The following is a 6000-nucleotide window of genomic DNA, read 5'->3' on the forward strand; positions in this document are numbered from 1 at the left end:
TGGCGTGTGCTTTTCGGCAGGCTGAGCAGCTCTGACACATGGCAGTGCCCAGCGTTGGCCTGGCTTTCTGGAGAAGCATCCTCTGACATAAATCCTTCTTAGTCTGAGACAACTTGCGGTCTCATCATGGCCAGTCAAATCAGCTCCCTGTTTTGTTTAGCTAACAAGTAATACTTTAAGTGCTCCGAAAATGCACCATAATAGGAAAAGTCTGACAGAATAAGTGATTACTGTTTCAAAGGCAAACAAAGTTTATAGAAGCATAATTAGTCATCTGCTCTTAAACGAGAAAAATATGGTAGAGGAACTGAAAAGATAATTTTTGGGCTTGAGAGAGATATAGAAACACGTTAAATAATGGAATGTCATTAAAGTCTACATTTATTTTAGGGATAAACAGGGCTATTATACAGTTACCCACATTTACGTCTACTCCTTCCGTACTCTGCCTAATGGGCTCTGTTCATTGTGTAGAGAAAAATAAAAAATAAAAAAAAATCAGCCCTATCCTGTTTACAGTCGAGCTGCAATATACCTAAAATTACTACTTCAGATTTTGTACATTAACTCTGTCTGCTGGCAAGAGGAAAACCCTCTTGTATGATATAATTATGGCTTCGAGCAGCACTAACGAAGAAATCGCGCAGGCCGCGGCCTGCTCCCCCGTGTCTGGAGGCGTCGACAGCAAGCCTGTGGTTGTGGTCGCACAGAAACGGAGAGGGAGACCTGGGCTGCCAGTCAAAACTGCCTGCAGAACCACGCTGAGCCCTCCGGGAGAACCTGCGGGGCCGGGCCCACGTCCCCGGCGGGTGACTGCAGAGTTTGTTCAAGAGGCTGAGTCCCTGCCACCATATCCTTCCCCCTCCACCTGCTGAGCTGCCCTGGGTGCACCTCAGAGGAGGCCAGAAGGGATCAGAGACAGAGGCCTCCCTCCCCACGGTGTGGAGGTGAGGAGTCCACCAGCACCAGTGCAGCCACTGCACAAGCCAACGTGCAAGGGAAGGTCAGTGGAGCTTCATGTTACACAAGCCTGTCTATGTCTGCACTCACATCCAGGGGTGAAGCATGGTGTGGAGATCCGGGAGTTCGCTAGCTGTAAAGGCCCCTGCAAAAGCCAACAACAAAAATCACTTTTGAGCTCCTGACCTGCTACAAAACTGACTGGTTTATGGTTAGATTTGCTAATTTTGTAAGCATTGTTGAACGTTTACAAAACATTCTGCATTACTGCATGGGCATACTGGTAGTCATTGTTACTTAAAGAATATGGAGTAGCGCAGAGCATGGGATTTCAAGAAGAACTGGAAGAAATACCACTGATAGTTGTCCTACATGGTGAGAAAAGAGACCCAAACCAGATATGTGTTAATTGGGATTTTCTTCTACATCTCATTGACCTCTAGGATGGAGAATCCAGCAAAGCTATGATTTATTTACCATATATGCACTCAAAGGATACTGCATAACTCAGTCTTCTGGCACTGTGAAAGTTATTTGCAATAATGAATTTTTAAAATTCTTTGGAGAAAAGTGAGTGTATATCCCCTTCCCCCAACAAATTAAAAAAAAAAAAAAATGAAAAGAAGAAAGAAATTGCAGAGTAACATTCAAAGGCTCATTAAAAGCGGATGGTGAAAATAGATTACAGAGACTTCAAAGGCTCACAATACTGGTTAAGAATCAGCTCTCTTTTTCAAAGAAAATGTTGTTAGCTAATCCTTGAAATTTGGGTTTTGGCAGATGACACAGTATTTCCTGCAGGTGCAGAAACAAGAGGTATTAAAAGCGTTTTGGTAATGCTCAAAAACCTCCCAACTTGACTTAAGGTTCCATCTGTTCAAGGCAGCCTGAGTAAGCTCTCTGATTCCTCATACATGCACTGAAATGTAGCAGCATTTAAAGAGGGCACTCTAACCTGTGCAAAACTGTATATCTCCTTTACTGAGAAAGCTAGTCTGTTAAGTAATTTATTATTTTAAGGAAAAAAAAAGAAAAAAAAGAAAAAAAAAAAAAAAGCCTTTATTGCTGCTATTATCAGTAACACCAGAGGCGCTGACTAGAAAAGCCAATGCAACATCTGCATACAGATAACAACTGTGCTAACAGAACACCATAACTGCACAAACCTCACTCCCCACCACTTTCCTGCTTACATCAGTTTGGTGATGCTTTGACATACGCTCTCTTTTAAGGTCTTCTTTACAAGGTCCCTTTTCTTTTTTTCCCTGCCTTTTCCATGGCTAATCCCAGTTCCTCCATTAGTTACAAGTCCCTGGTTATCAAGAGAGACAAGACCAGCCACATCTCACTTCAAGTCCTTTGTTAAGCTGAGATCCTTTGGCTTTGATTTAAAACCCAGCTATCTCACAGTGACAATTTTCCCACTGAGACTTTCACCTAGAATTTGGCCCCAAAGATGCCCAAAGCTGTGTCTTACTGTTTCCGTGGCAACCAATTGCTTGAAGTCAAATAACAGGACATAAAATGCCCTTAGTAGTTAGCAACCTGAAAAGGAGCACCCGAATCAATAAGAGATGATGGAATAGCAGCAAAATCTTCCAGGAGACTTACTCCTGTTTTCTAGCATCCAAAAAGTTGTTCTGTTGCTATTGCTTTTCTGATATTTTCTTTTTCAGACTGACTTTTCTCATAATTTCAATGCAAAGGCATACAGCTGTATGAAATTCAAACCATGGCGCAACTGAAGTTTGTAGGAAAGACCCCAGGGGCCATTAGTCCATGGAAGCCTACCAGTAATGATAGAGACCCACGTTTGTGTAGATTATGAGACATAACTCATATGTGGACAGAGTAAAGCATACCCCTTTACTGAGTACTTTGCACCTGTCCTGAAGAAAGCAATTTAAAGTGTTTTTGAGATCTTGAATATGATATATGGGCACTCACATTTGCTTATAAGAGATAGCTTACCTTAATACTCACAAGTTAATTCTCTGAATTATATTTTTTCCACATACACAGCATCAAATATACAGTGACGAGGCCTAATATCAGAAAATCTGACACAGTTTCAAACGTTATTAGAGCCACCCGCAAACGCAGAGGTGAACAGGCAAGGTAAGTATTTTGGCCAGGGTAGACAGTCTGTTTGGCTTCAGCTTGCAAAATAACTAGGTATTTTCCATTAAATATTTTTAATTAAAGCTCTCTGAACTAGCACTACTGGAGCTGGAGCAGGAGGTGGAGTTTTGCTGATGGCATCAACTATGATTAATGAAGCATTATTAAACAAGAATCACAAACATTATGCAACTATGTATCAAAAAAATAACGCAGACACAAAAGCCATCTAGGTCCACATTTAAGACATTACACAAGTGTCTTGATTTTCAAAAGCTTCCCTTCTTGTCCCTTCTTGCTCTAGTTCTGTTGACATTTATGCAGATGTGTCAAAAGAACCTTAGAAATGTTTAATCCGATATAATACCATTCAGATACCAAGAGAGCTCAGCAAATTTAAATTGTTGCCAGAAGAGAGGTTTAAAACATTTTGGGTGTTATGGAATATTTATTGCTCAAAGAAAAATAACTCTGAAGTTAGTAAGTCAAATAAACATTTCTGGAAATATAAAGGCTACATCTTGAGTGCAAGGCATCTGAGCAGAGCCGTGTAACTTCTTTTAGTCCTCATTCCACCTTCACAGATTTGTCTCCCTGTAAGCGACTATAAAATGATGGGCATACTGCAGGATCACCCCCCAACACAGACTATTTCCCGTGGGCAGAGGCCCTTCAGTGCAGGTGGGGATAAGGACTGGGGAGAGAGGCTGCAGAAAACAGCACAGGTTGGTGGGTACTCTGGGGGCACTCTTACCCAAAGGTGAGGCTCTTGATGGTGATTACAAACAACAAAGAAAAGTATATACAACCCCTGTACTCTATTTAATTTTGTGGGTCAGTGAGTTAACCATCTTGCTAAAACCTGAACCATGCTCTAAAAATCCCTGCATCTGTCCCTCTTTTTTATAGGCACTGGCTTCCAAACCTGGACATCTCAGTTACAAAACAACATCAAGAGTCAGTTGGAATTAATCTGGGCCCCAATATCTCCCTTTTTCAGAAAGATATGCTCACACTATTCTCTCCATCTTCTGTATTAGATTAAAAATATTAGGGTTTACAGTGAACTTCCTGGAGTCTCATGCTCTTCTCATCTGGATAACAGATGAATAATGACCCCGGGAAATTTCTGAGGGAGCATAAGGTATATGGGGGGAAACATAAAAAAAAAAAAAAAAAAAAAAAAAAAGGGTGGCCATAGAAGACTATAAAAGCCACAGTGCTTATAAAATACCTTGCTGACTTTAACTGATCTAGCTAGGTATGAAGAGTGAGCAGGATAACCAGTTTACAGGAGGGGATACTGAATCGTCATGTATGATTTCTGCTGTGTGAAAACTGTTTCTGAAGGCACTACAGCATCTATTCATTACCCATTATGGTTAAAAAGAAAACACCTTCCTTTCCATTAGCTGGGTTGGCAGTTTGGTTGGATGCTCCACCTGTAAGAATGATGTCAACAAGCTTGTACCTGACCATTGCATTTGAAGTATTGGCTACGAGTTTTATGAGGATATCTCATAGCTGCTATTGCCTCTATTATTGACGTCAGTTTCCACATGATGTGTGCATTGTTTTACCATGGATTAATTAGGAATATTTACTGTTTTGCACCTATCTTAGCAGCAGCCAACCCTGTACAGGCAAATAAAAATGTTCTGAGCATCTGAATAAGAACCAAGAGCACTCCCTCTGGTTCTTTATGGCATAGTCTGCACTAACCACACTGGGCTCACGTCCAGGCCTAGGCAATGATGGTGCAATGAGGTTGCTGTGTGGACAATGTGTCAGGACAATGATGTCCAAATGAGTGATGCAAGACCCATGATACTCAGGAGATATGCACCTATACTGCTTTTGGAATTGTATCTAATCCCTTACACAAAAAAAAAAAAAAAAAAAAAAAAAAAAAAAAAAGGCCTTGATAATCAATCAAGAGCAAAGAGCAGCATGAGGAAAGAAAGCATGTTTTAACCTTGTTCCTGCAGCTTTACTTACATTTGTTACTATCTCAACGTTTGTCACAATACTGAAAATCTTACCACAGGCAAAATGTCTCAACAATATTGTTTCCATTTCAAAACTAGGTGCAGAATTCCACTCCTGCAAAGTCTGCCTTGACAAGCATACAACACGGAGCATTGTAAATTCAAACTGAAGTGGCAATTCAGAAAAAATCCATGCGCAGAACACATTAAAAATTCACTGCAACATCACTGATCAAGCGTGAGGTCTTAGGTTACATGAAATTAGTTACTAAAGCACAAATTGTTCTTGAGAGCTACTTATCTTGCTCTCCATAATTAATTTAATACCTTAGATGAGAGAACAAAGGTTAAGGCTTACTCTCCAGTGGGGTCACTGTTGAAGAATAGCCTCTGATTTTACTTCTATGGAAGTTCAAACACATCCTAAAAAGGCCGGGAATAATCCATACAACTCGTGTGAATGTACTGGAATTAGATCGGAGCAGTTCATGTCAGCTGTCAAAGCTGAATCCTGTGAGAAGAAAAAGTGCGTGAGCCATAGGAAGTGAATTATCAGGCAATTAACACTCTATATGCATAACAAAGAAGTGAAACAAGAAGGGGGAAGCTCAGCCCAGGTTTGGCGGGGTGCTCTGATCACAGACCAAGGAGTTAGCAGGCAGGGTTAGTGGTCCCTTCCTCCAGCAGGATGCCATTTAGAAACCTGCAAGCCCTGGGTATCACTTTTCATGGCTGTTAAGCCTTTTCAACCCAAACTTGGCCTTCACTTTTTGTAGAAACGGAAAAGCAGAGGAACCCCAGGGTGAAGCTTGACGAGGCCTCCGCAAGTGCCAGGTCCTTCCACCAAAGGATGTCCCAGGAGAAGAAGGGAAGGCTTGGGGAAATGGGCTGTGCATTTCTATGCATGCACCTGCCCCCTTGTTCTCCAGGC

The sequence above is a fragment of the Oxyura jamaicensis genome, chromosome 1, assembly GCF_011077185.1.
Source record: "Oxyura jamaicensis isolate SHBP4307 breed ruddy duck chromosome 1, BPBGC_Ojam_1.0, whole genome shotgun sequence".
Taxonomy (NCBI): Eukaryota; Metazoa; Chordata; class Aves; order Anseriformes; family Anatidae; genus Oxyura; species Oxyura jamaicensis.